The 13,457-nt window shown below is 40.7% G+C and overlaps 1 pseudogene; it reads left to right on the forward strand.

The window, feature by feature from the left end:
* The window catches only part of LOC117508938, a 117,082-nt pseudogene that overhangs the window by 89,212 nt on the left and 14,413 nt on the right, over positions 1-13,457 (forward strand).

A 13,457-nucleotide genomic window follows, 5' to 3' on the forward strand; every position in this document is an offset into this window, starting at 1 on the left:
CGCATCGTGGTGTCTTAGACTCTGCGTCGTGCATTCAAACCGTGTGTGTGTGTGTGTGTGTATATATATATATATATATATATATATATATATATATATATATATATATATATATATATATATATATATATATACACACTCAACAAAAATATAAAAGCAACACTTTTGGTTTTGCTCCCATTTTGTATGAGATGAACTCAAAGATCTAAAACTTTTTCCACATACACAATATCACCATTTCCCTCAAATATTGTTCACAAACCAGTCTAAATCTGTGATAGTGAGCACTTCTCCTTTGCTGAGATAATCCATCCCACCTCACGGGTGTGCCATACCAAGAGGCTGATTAGACACCATGATTAGTGCACAGGTGTGCCTTAGACTGCCCACAATAAAAGGCCACTCTGAAAGGTGCAGTTTTATCACACAGCACAATGCCACAGATGTCGCAAGATTTGAGGAGCGTGCAATTGGCATGCTGACAGCAGGAATGTCAACCAGAGCTGTTGCTCGTGTATTGAATGTTCATGTCTCTACCATAAGCCGTCTCCAAAGTCGTTTCAGAGAATTTGGCAGTACATCCAACCAGCCTCACAACCGCAGACCATGTGTAACCACACCAGCCCAGGACCTCCACATCCAGCATGTTCACCTCCAAGATCGTCTGAGACCAGCCACTCGGACAGCTGCTGGAACAATTGGTTTGCATAACCAAAGAATTTTTGCACAAACTGTCAGAAACCGTCTCAGGGAAGCTCATCTGCATGCTCGTCGTCCTCATCGGGGTCTCGACCTGACTCCAGTTCGTCGTCATAACCGACTTGAGTGGGCAAATGCTCACATTCGCTGGCGTTTGGCACGTTGGAGAGGTGTTCTCTTCACGGATGATGCGAAGGAGATGTGTTGCACTGCATGAGGCAAATGGTGGTCACACCAGATACTGACTGGTATCCCCCCCAATAAAACAAAACTGCACCTTTCAGAGTGGCCTTTTATTGTGGGCAGTCTAAGGCACACCTGTGCACTAATCATGGTGTCTAATCAGCATCTTGATATAGCACACCTGTGAGGTGGGATGGATTATCTCAGCAAAGGAGAAGTGCTCACTATCACAGATTTAGACTGGTTTGTGAACAATATTTGAGGGAAATGGTGATATTGTGTATGTGGAAAAAGTTTAGATCTTTGAGTTCATCTCATACAAAATGGGAGCAAAACCAAAAGTGTTGCGTTTATATTTTTGTTGAGTATATATACTGTTGTACAATTAAGATTGAATGTTGTAACATGAAAAACTGAAATATGGTTCAACTCTGTAGGTGGGCTACACTCCAGACTGGATCTTCTTGCTGAGAAATGTAATGCGGATCAGTCCAGAACAAGGACTTCAGTTCTCCCAGATGTTGGTTCAGGATGAGGAGCCTCTTGCTGACATCACACAGGTCCTGTCTCTGCCATATATTCACAAACTGCATGTAATTGCACATAAAGTCACTGTACATCCTTTAAGGTATTGACAGATTGCAGTTTAACTGGGTTGAAAAAGTTTTGATTTGTCGTTAGCAACCAGCAATTACGTTTCTGTTTGGGTCCACCTGATAAAGTTTTCACACATCGTTAAGCACTTGTGGTCCTGTGATAAACTGGCGTCCTGTCCAGGGTGAACCCAACCTCATGCTCTTTGACTACTGGGATAGGCTCCTGCCCCCAGTGACCCTTAACTGGAGTAAGCAGGTACTGAAAATGGATGGATGGATGAAGCATTTGTTACATTTGAATTGAACATAAATTGACTATTTCATCAGAGGTCTACACAAAAGCATAGTTGTTAGTGCAGGAGATAATGGAATATTTACAGAGGAGTCCTTCAGATTAATCCTTCAGTTAATAGGGTTTGAAAAAGGAATAGTTTGCAACCTGTGTCATGTGTAGTTATGTTACAGGGTAACATTATGTCACATGTCGTAGAATCCAATGGATGTCGACATTTTTAATCTTTACTTTAGACATCAAGCATTCAACACAGTCAGAAGTATTCCATTTATTAATTCTGTTAGTTAAGCCAATAAGTTTCATCACTTTTTACCCAAATAGAAGCACTTTTAACTTTTGAGCCCTGTACAAACTGAAATTCACCTTTGTCACCATTCTTTGTTTTTACCCCATAAGTCCATAACATTTATTCGTGGATAGTCCAAACTATACCTTTTTGGTGTGTTCAGATGAATAATGTGGTATAGTTTTCAATATAGTGGTATAGTGTGTTATAGTTTTCCTCACAGACCGCCCACAGTTCCTCACAAACCGCCCACAGTCCGGGAAACTTGGCCCCCACCTTTCCTCCACCATCACACTCAGCACTGGTTCCCCTCAAGGCTGTGTACTGAGCCCCCTCCTGTTCACCCTTTACATGCACGACTGCTCTCCGACCCATCCCACAAACACCATTATAAAGTTCGTGGATGACACCACCGTGATTGGGCTCATCTCAGGGGCGGATGAGACTGACTACAGAGAAGATGTCAATTGACTGACAGCGTGGTGTTCGCTAACAACCTGCCGCTGAACACCACAAAAACAAAAGAAATAATCCTGGACTTCAGGAAGAACAGGGCTGACCCAGCCCCGCTCTACATCCAAAGCAACTGTGTGGAAAGGGTCAGCTCCATTAGGTTCCTGGGAGTGCAGCTCTCTGACAGCCTCTCCTGGACTGCTAACACCATAGTGGTGGTGAAGAAAGCCACGCAGCAACTCCACTTCCTGAGGGTGCTCAGGAGAAACAATCTGGATGAGAAGCTGCTGGTGTTGTTCTACAGAGCCATCATTGAGAGCATCCTGACGTACTGCATCACAGCATGGTACGGGGGGTGTTCAGCAGCAGACAGGAGCACGCTGCAGAGGGTGATCAAAACGGCCTAGGGGATCACTGGCTGCTCTCTGCCCAGCCTGGAAGACATTGCCAGCTCTCGCTATCAGCAGAGCTGCCAGCATCAGCAAAGACACATCCCACCCCAGCAACCACCTGTTTCACCTGCTACCCTCCGGCCGACGGTATAGGTCAATCAAAACTAGGACAAACAGACTCAGGGACAGCTTTCTTCCCAGAGCGATCGCTGCTGTGAACAAAAACAAATCACTCTAATCCGCACCTTCAAGTTTCCTGTGCAATATCTGTAAACCATGTGCAATATTCCCGTGCAATATGATTCTACAGTTGTATATAATTCTCGTTTTACATTACTCAGTCCACATTTCATTTTATTTTATTTTACCTTATGTTTATATTAGTTGTACATATACTCTGAATAATTTACCGTTAAATTTCACTATCTTTTATATTGGCTAAAAATTACTCGCACCACAGAAAGCACCTTTTTGGAGTTGCACTCAAATCTCGTTGTAATGCAAATTACAATGACAATAAAGGTGATTCTGATTCTGAATATAATTAGAGCATTTTAAATTTTGACCCCTGTGTAATTCTTCAAATGTCCCCTACCTGGGCCACCTATTAAAAATTAAATTGGCCAGTCTGTATTTTCGAAAGAGTAATGTTGAATCTGCTGCACTATGTAGCTTGTGTGGAAAATACCAGATGTTCTAGGAAGGCTTTCCAAGAAATCCAGGTTTTAGACATCAGTCACCGTAATAATACATATTTCAAGTATTTATTTATTGATTCATGTTTAGATTGTTGATGTCTTCATGGAGTACAACCTCATCCAGCAGTGCACCTCCTTTCTACTTGATGCCCTGAAGAACAACAGACCTATGGAGGGACCTCTACAGACACGTCTGTTGGAAATGAATTTGGTTCATGCACCACAGGTACACAAACCTTTTGCCATACCAGTATCCACCTGTAGCGTCCTCATATAATGAGCTTGTAACAGTGTCTGTCTCTGTGATTTTGAAACATCAATGTGGAAATATACCTACATGTAGACTCACTCACAACACTGCTAGGCTCAACTCCCAAAGTTTCTCCTTCCGTTTGGTTCTCAGCAGTGTTGGCCATGTGCTAACTCCTAAGTAATGAGTCCTTAAGCCTCTTAGTAGGATGACTTGAACATGTGGAGCAAAGTGTTGAACATTTATTTTCTATGTCCAGGTCACTCGTCTTGTACATACACATGTAACATCCAAGTGTGTCATATTGGTGCAAATACGTTTCCCCCTTCCTACCTGTTTTTGTCAGATTGACTCTACATTCCAGTCTTTGAAATGACATAATTTATCATTACTAGTATCATAAAAGTGTTTTCATCACCGTCTTGTGTCTGCAGGTTGCAGATGCTATTCTGGGAAACCAGATGTTCACCCACTATGATCGTTCCCATGTGGCACAGCTGTGTGAGAAGGCTGGTCTCCTGCAGAGGGCGCTGGAGCATTATACAGACTTGTATGATATCAAGCGTGCTGTGGTGCATACACACCTCCTGAACCCAGAGGTACAGCACAGGCTGAAGAATGGGAAAACTGCTGACACTGTTCATTTTGTAGTGGATTTAAAAAGAAAGGGGAGGTGGGGGGTCAGCAAAATTTATTTTTAAAATTTAACATGTTTGACTGTGGTATGCACATTTGGTCACTCACTGAAAGACAGCTTGACTCCGAGTGTATTGCAGTTTTCTTCTTACCAATCATATTTCTGCATTGATTTTTATTTATTTTTTAATTGATTTTGTCTTTGCAGTGGCTAGTGAATTTCTTTGGCTCTCTGTCAGTGGAGGACTCATCTGGAGTGTCTGCGGGCCATGCTATCTGCAACATCCGTCAGAACCTGCAGATCTGTGTCCAGGTGGCATCCAAATACCATGAGCAGCTCACTACTCAGGCCCTGACGGAACTGTTTGAGTCCTTCAAAGTTTTGAGGGTATGATCGCTTTGTCATTATTATTATTATTAGTAGTATAGTTTTATTTTTTCAAATGCACTGTCTTAGCACAGGAGATGCTGTGTGGTAGTGTTGCTGTCCTGTCTGTCTGATTTTGGAGTCATACCTGGTCCCACAGCATTCCTCACTACTTAATGTGAGAAATTTCAAACCTCAAATAAATGTTTAGTACCCACTATACTTGTACAATTGCCATTTTCTTGATCTTGGCCAAATTTTCAAAGTCATAGGATGCCATATTTTGCATTGTAGGTGAATTCTGTACTGTGGTGCTTTGCTCTTGTTTTTAATAAAACAGCTCTTTAAAGATGGTATTTAACCCTTATAAGGTCTTCGGGTCTGTGGGACATGTTTTTAGCTGAAGGAAAATGATACAATTATTTTTTTCAAACTAAGATTCATTGGCCTTGAGTGATATTTCTGTGAGAACATAAATCAGAAAACATTTTCAGTGACGCTCCCCTGTATACCCCCCTTTACATTTATATTACATACAGGGTCTTTGGGTCCTCTGGACCGGGGCTGTTGAAAGTGTGGAAATCATAGGTCCTGTGCACACTTTTTTCCCCTTTCTCCTCTCTGGGGCCTGTGAGTAGGTGGAGCGGAGCAGAGGGAAGCAAAGCAGGTGAATGGGCCTTTGGTGTGAGCACCCACTGTTCCTACACAAGGATGCAACATTGTGCAGGAACTGCACTCAGATTCCTACACATGGGTCATTCCATGTCAATTCAAAGAATATTTGAGGGGCCTCATGCACTTTGTCTTAGATTTCCTTAAATTTTAATCAAATATTCCCAGACTATCCAGAACAACAAATCTGAAGTGTGAGGCCTGTAGGCCAAGTAGTTTCTGATATGGCCAATTAGTGTGCATGGGTCTGCCATTTTTTTATTTATTTATTTTTAAGGCAAAAATTATCGCCGTCATTTCTGGAGCCATGTTCACAGCAGAATATCTCAGCAAATAATGGACTTATAGGCCTGAAATTTTCTGTGGCAGTTGTCATGACACCCAGACTTGGACTATAGTCAAACAGACATTGACACTAAACTGTGAAGTTTATATATGCTCAAACTATGGAAAATATTACATTGACTATTGCGAGCATCCATGTTTGAGACACTGAAGCATACCCAAAATGCTTGCACATAGATCTGCCAGGGGGATTCCCCAAGGTTTCCACGGTTACTAGGCTTATATCCACCTGCATGATGAGCAATGCAGTGAAGGGGGTACTGCATGTCTGGACATGTTCAAAGCTGCTGCTGTCAGTCTGGTTGGAGTAAGAATGGCTGCACATCTTCCTCCCTGTTCTTTTGGTCTGATGAAAGTGAATGTCATCACACTTCTTTCTGTAGGTGAATATTTGATGATCTACATTTCAGGTGTTTCTTCCACTTTCTAATAAATAATCATAACAGTTGTTGTCTTCTACCAAGCTGCTGCCTGTTGTCCTGTAGTCCATCCCAGCCTTGTGCAGGTCTACAGTTTTGTCCCTGGTGTCCTTAGACAGCTCTTTGGTGTTGGCTATGGTGGACAGGTTGGAGTGTGATTGATTGAGTGTTGTGAACAGGTGTCTTTTATACAGGTAACAAGTTCAAACAGGTGCAGTTAATACAGGTAAAGCGTGCAGAATAAGAGGGCTTCTTAAAGAAAAATTAACAGGTCTGTGTGAGCCAGAATTTTTGCTGGTTGGTAGGTGTTCAAATACTTATTTGCTGCAGTAACATACAAATAAATTATAAAAAAAATCATACATTGTGATTTTCCGGATTTTCTTTTTTCTTTTTCTTTTTTTTGATTATGTCTCTCACATTGGACATGCACCTAAGATGAAAATTTCAGACCCCTCCATGATTTCTAAGTGGGAGAAACTTGCAAAAAACCGCAGGGTGTTCAAATACTTATTTCCTCACTGTATGTGCAAGCATTCTGGGGTGTGCCATGAATCATATGAATGCAGTGTGTGGCACACAATTAAAATGAAATTGTCATTTCAGCACTAGAAATACATTCGCAAGTGCACAAATTAGCCATAATTGGATGCTTAAAGTAACCAGGAAGGAGTTTCATAAGAAGGCCATATTTATAACACATAAAGTAGATATCATACCTTGAAAATGGAATCAGTTTGAAGAGTTTTATTTACTGCCCACATGAGCTTTTCTTCCCTCTCTACTTTTAAGATTAGGCTTAAAACTTTCCTTTTTGCTAAAGCTTATAGTTAGGGCTGGATCAGGTGACCCGAACCATCCCTTAGTTATGCTGCTATAGACGTAGACTGCTGGGGGGTTCCCATGATGCACTGTTTCTTTCTCTTTTTGCTCTGTATGCACCACTCTGCATTTAATCATTAGTGATCGATCTCTGCTCCCCTCCACAGCATGTCTTTTTCCTGGTTCTCTCCCTCAGCCCCAACCAGTCCCAGCAGAAGACTGCCCCTCCCTGAGCCTGGTTCTGCTGGAGGTTTCTTCCTGTTAAAAGGGAGTTTTTCCTTCCCACTGTAGCCAAGTGCTTGCTCACAGGGGGTCGTTTGGACCGTTGGGGGTTTTACATCATTATTGTATGGCCATTATGCCTTACAATATAAAGCGCCTTGGGGCAACTGTTTGTTGTGATTGGCGCTATATAAAAAAATTGATTGATTAATAAAATTCGACCACAAAATGTTTTTTTCAGGTTTCTCCCACAATAACTGTTACCCACAGATATGCCAAATTTACATATTTCATAGCCAGTATAGTGGCATTAAGGAGCCAATAAATGGAAAGGCTTCTTTGGGTGAATGGTATGCTTCAGTGTCTCAACCTGGATGCTCACAATAGTCAGTAATATTTTCCATAGTTTGAGCATACATAAACTTCACAGTTTAGCGTCAATGTCTGTTGTTTGACTATAGTCCAAGTCTGGGTGTCCATGACAACCACCACAGAAAAGTTCAGGCCTCTAAGGTCCATTATTTGCTGAGATATTTCTAACTTGAACATGGCTCCAGAAATGACGGCCAGAATTTTTTGCCTAAAAAACGGCAGACCCCATGCACACTTAATTGGCCATATCTCAGAAACTACTTGGCCTACAGGCCTCAAACTTCAGATTTGTTGTTCTGAATAGTCTGGGAATATTTTAGTAAAATTTAAAGAAAATCTGAGACAGAGTGCATGAGGCCCTCGTTGAATTGACATGGAATGACCCACATTTCACCCTCTGTCCCTAATCTTGGGGACCTGACACTATAAATAGCTCTGTCAGCATGGTTCCATACCACAACTGATCAAGATGGCAAAGTGATTCTCTGTTCAGGCTGCCTTACAGTTGATATTGGAAGAGATGGAGGGTTTTGATGGTGATGCAGAGGAAGAAATTTTAGAATGTGAGTATCACATTTCTGAAAATTCAGAGTCTGACATTGAGTTTGTAAAGTAGGATGAGCATCAGCCAGCTCCAAACCATGAAAGAGCCTCAGGACCAGCTCTTCAGCAGCCAGGACTAGTCTGAGAAGTGTGTGGACCCAAGATGGACAGAAAAACACAATATACATGCACCCATTGCAAGAAGTACATATGCAATACACACACAGTGAAACTCTTTCCCTCATGTGTGGTATAGTCTGGTATGAAAATGGCAGCGTTCAGTGGAGCTAATGAAATCTTCTAATGAAATTCAAATAAATAATAAATAATACACAATAGTTTTGGAAAAAACTTGCTTCATTTATACATTTGTTAATTATTTTTCAGTTATGTTTGTTTTATGATGCTTTTCCTTATTTTCTTACATTTTAATTAAAGATATAAACAAAAATGAGTTCAGTTTCTATTCATAAATGTGATTTAGCATGGGTAAAAGGAACAAACATATGTGTTGTTTATATTACTTGTGATTGGGATGAAGTAAATATCTGAGTGTTTTACCCCCAAAAAAGTGTGATTATGTTGAATTGAAAGCCCCAAAATGCAATGGGTACACCAAACCCAGCAGGACTCCCTGTGTAAAAAAAAAAAAAAAAAAAAAAAAAAAAAAAAAAAAACGAAGACCCTATGAGGGTTAAAATACATTTTAAGTGCAATTTGCAGTTGGTACTTCCATTATTTTAATGGTATTTTATCTTTCAGGCCTGTTCTACTTCTTGGGCTCAATTGTAAACTTCAGCCAAGACCCAGAGGTCCACTTTAAATATATCCAGGCTGCCTGCAAGACGGGTCAGATCAAAGAGGTGGAGAGAATCTGCAGAGAGAGCAACTGTTACGACCCCGAACGTGTGAAGAACTTCCTCAAGGTCTGAATGGGATCATTGCAGATGCACCATCACAACACCTGAATAAAATACACATTTTTCAAGATTTTTAAAAACAAGCAAGCATACAGTTGTCTTGTGGACTGGCATAGGTACAGTTAATCACTTTTGGGTGTAGATGAAATGCTTAATGCAGAATTTGTGACAAGATCACACCTCTCATAACATTGCATTGAATAAGGCTTTTCTGAGATCCACACATCTCCAACAAAAGAGGTAGAAAAGGCCTTTTTTTATTTATTTATTTTTGCTTGGGACAACCTGTTGACACGCTGCATCTCGCTTCATGTGAGAAAGGAAAAAGCTAACAACATGCATGAAAGGGTATTTTCCAGCCAGTGTTTTTGAATCAACATTGTAACCTGGAATAATATATACATTTCAATTCAGTCTTATTTATATAGTGCCAAATCATAACACAAGCTGCAGCAAGGCACTTTGCAGGAACAACGCCCAGCCAGCATCAGCGAGCCATGCTCAGTGGGTGACCGCCCATTCAGGCCACCCCATGCAACAATTAAACAATTAAGAATTAAAAGATTTTACATATAAAACAAATGCATACTCAACATTGGATTAACAAAGCGCTTTAAGAAATGTTAATACAGCTAAGTCCACATTAATTGTATGATGGGGAAAATGGGTGAGTTTTTAATCTGGACTTAAATGAGTCCACAGTCAGACTGTCTTCTCAATGGGCAAACTGTTCCACAGAAAAGGTACATGATAATAAGACTGTGACCAGTTGATTTCGTCTTCATCTGTGAAACGCACAACAGTCTTGTCCAGAGAACGCCGAAAATGAGCTTGTACATAATATGTAAGTAGATCAGCCAACTATGAGGATGCTAAACTGTGTAAAATTTTGTATGTTAATAGCAATTACCTTAATGTCAGATTTCGCATGAACATGAAGTAATTGTAGGAAGACCAAGACCACAGTAATATGGTCAATCTTTCTTCTCCTAATTAAGAGTCTTGCCACAGCATTCTGATCCATTTGAAAACCCCTGATGCTTGTACAATCTAGAGCTGCACCATCTACACTCCAGAGTCCTACAGGTACACTTGAGATGTTACAGATACTCTGTAAACAAAGGAGCCGGCAACCTAGGGCAACAAGATCCAAGCATGTGAAGCAGCCAAGTCCAATAGTATATTCAGTCCATCTGTAAAACTGTCAGGAACGATCATATTCAGAAAAAGACTCCAAACTCTGAGGCAGTCTCTCATAAAACCCTGTTACAGTGATTGGACCAGTAAGATGCTTTGATGTCATAGAAACATTGCTTTTGTTGGGCAGGATAGTAATACTTCAGGTAAGCACTTTGAGATTATTGATGAAAGATGAATTATATCAGTATTTGAAATGTCTACACTACGAACCAGGACCAAATCCAAAGTATTACCACTACAGTGGGTCGATCGCTGAAGAATTTCACAAACACCAGACACTTCCAGAACATCCAAAAACACTTAGCTGAAGGGATAAGAAGGCCTATTCATATGGATATTAAACAAAAATCAACAACTAAAATCCCATCAGCATGACTCACCAAGTAACAAATAAAATCACTAAATACATCTAGGATTTGGAATAAAGGATTGTCTATACACAGGGTCAAAACTCCGCAGCTGAATTCCAACAGTCTGACCACGACTGCTTTCAGCAGCCTGCAAAACAAAAAAACACCAAATGAAAAGATGAATCAAACTTAGCACAACCAAGAGTCACCAATCCAAAAGATTTATAAATCAGCACAACTCCGCCTTGCCTAATATCACTAGCAACATGATTGAACATATACGCCAGTGAGCAAGCTTCAATTAAAGGCCGTTACATATTCAACTTCACCCATGTTTCACATAAGGCAATTGTATCTAATTAATGTTCCAAAATAAGGTCATTAATTGACTTTGAGCTCAGGGATATGGCATTAATTAAGCCTAGACTCAAACACATACTTAAATCAGTACAGGACATATCGAAACTGGACACTGATTTTGACTTGATATTTACCAGATGCCTCATTTGCTGTTAAACAGTTGTGAATCTCACAGTCTGTGACTCATGCGAGAGGTCAGTTTCAGCAGAGTTCCAGTTCAGGGCACAGTGTAAACACACCTTGTGAATTATGGACAAGAAGACATTGGGTCACGGCAGAAGTCCATCAAAGGTGCTACACCTCCTCTAGATAACCCTCTCAATTTTGGAGAACGTGTCCTCATTGCCCATGAACTTGCTGGATGAACACCATCCACGTCCTCGCTAGCCATTGTTTACATCCGCTGTGAGACGCTGGAACTCTGCTGGCACTGCAGTGCATTCTGGGAAGTGCAGGGGCTTCCAGGGGGATTATGGGAAGCGTTAAAGTACCGAAATCTAGGCTTACATAAATCTTGAGACAGATATAGGCACTAGTGTTGAAATTCTATGGGGGCTGCAAGATCTTCGTCTGCCAATAAAGAACACTGGACAGAGGCACAACTTAATGGAACCAAATTGGTGGCATTCCTATGTTTCCCAGAGTCACTAAAAATTCAAGATGACTTCTTAAACATAGTTATTCTAACTGAAATGTAGCAGGATCAGAATACAAGGACAGTGCAACCTGGGAAGGAGCAATAACAAACGGGTATCACCTGTAATGCTAACACTCATAGGAAGTCTTTTTTCGTCTTCTTTTTTTTTTTTTTTTTTTTTTGCATAAACGACTTGAAATAACTTTTCTAATCATTCACTGAGCAGTAACAAAGGTGTTCAGCAGGGCAGAAGTGCCTGCTGTCCAATGTCATTGCTGTGTCACCAAATGGATCTCAAATGAGCCTTATAAGGAAAATAATCTTTACGTGGTTAATACTGCTAATTCTGTTACTTTTCCCCCTTTTTTTTTAAATACAGTTAAAAGCCCCTTATCATCCAGAACTAATGCCAAATTTTCTTTACAGGAAGCCAAGCTGACCGACCAGCTACCTCTGATCATTGTGTGTGACCGCTTTGATTTTGTCCATGATCTGGTTTTGTACCTGTACCGCAACAGCCTACAGAAGTACATTGAAATCTATGTGCAAAAGGTACACAAATGATTATATTGCCTAACTGGACTGAAACATTTATAGCAGGTTACACAGATTTAAGCATTAAGAGAATTTATAAAAGACAACATAGATTATCTTTATTGATCCCACATCGTGGAAAATTGCACATCTCCCTGAGACAAGGAGTACTTAAAGACTCACACTCTTTTAAAACTTTAAGCTTAGTTATCACACGGTTAATTGAATGAAAATGTTTGCTAACATAGAACTTGATTATTCCAGGTGAACCCAAGCCGTCTGCCAGTTGTCATTGGAGGATTGCTGGATGTGGATTGTGCTGAAGATGTGATTAAAAACCTGATTATGGTGGTGAGAGGGCAGTTCTCCACTGATGAACTGGTGGCTGAAGTGGAGAAAAGAAATCGGTAATATGAAAGGGACTAAAACTAAAGAGCAATGTCTCAGTTAGCATCAGTATTTTGCAACATTGCTGGATCTGTGTTTGTAGCAAATGTTTTATGTTACTGTGCTATAAAACCAGAATTTTTGTGTTTAGTAATTAACAAGTCAGTTGCAGAATCCTTAGTGGGGGTTTGTTTGTTTGTTCAACGTCAGACTGAAGCTGCTGCTTCCGTGGTTGGAGGCTCGTATTCATGAAGGTTGTGAGGAGCCTGCAACCCACAACGCCCTGGCCAAGATTTACATTGACAGCAACAACAACCCTGAGCGATTCCTGAGGGAGAACCCTTACTACGACAGCCGTGTGGTTGGCAAGTACTGTGAGAAGCGAGACCCTCATCTGGCCTGTGTGGCCTATGAAAGAGGACAGTGTGACCAGGAGCTGATTCATGTGAGTTTAAAGTGTGTAACTCGGTCTTCAGTGTGATTACAATTTACTGATTTGGGTGAAGATAAATAATTTGTTCCTCAATGTATTAGACTTATACAAACACAATATCAGAGAAAAATGGTCTTTAATGTGGGATTAATGCAGTTATGTTTTTTTTGTTTTGAGTGTTTTGGTTGTTGTTGTTTTTTATCTTTAGGTGTGCAATGAGAATTCATTATTCAAGAGTCTGTCTCGCTACCTGGTGCGTCGTAAAAAACCCTGAACTGTGGGCAAGCGTGCTGCTGGAGACCAATAACTACAGGAGTGCCGCTCATCGACCAGGTTTGATGCTTTGTCTTTATGTCTAATAGCAATTAGCCCATCAAGTAAACTTT

Source organism: Thalassophryne amazonica, chromosome 4 (genome assembly GCF_902500255.1).
Source record: "Thalassophryne amazonica chromosome 4, fThaAma1.1, whole genome shotgun sequence".
NCBI classification, from domain to species: Eukaryota; Metazoa; Chordata; class Actinopteri; order Batrachoidiformes; family Batrachoididae; genus Thalassophryne; species Thalassophryne amazonica.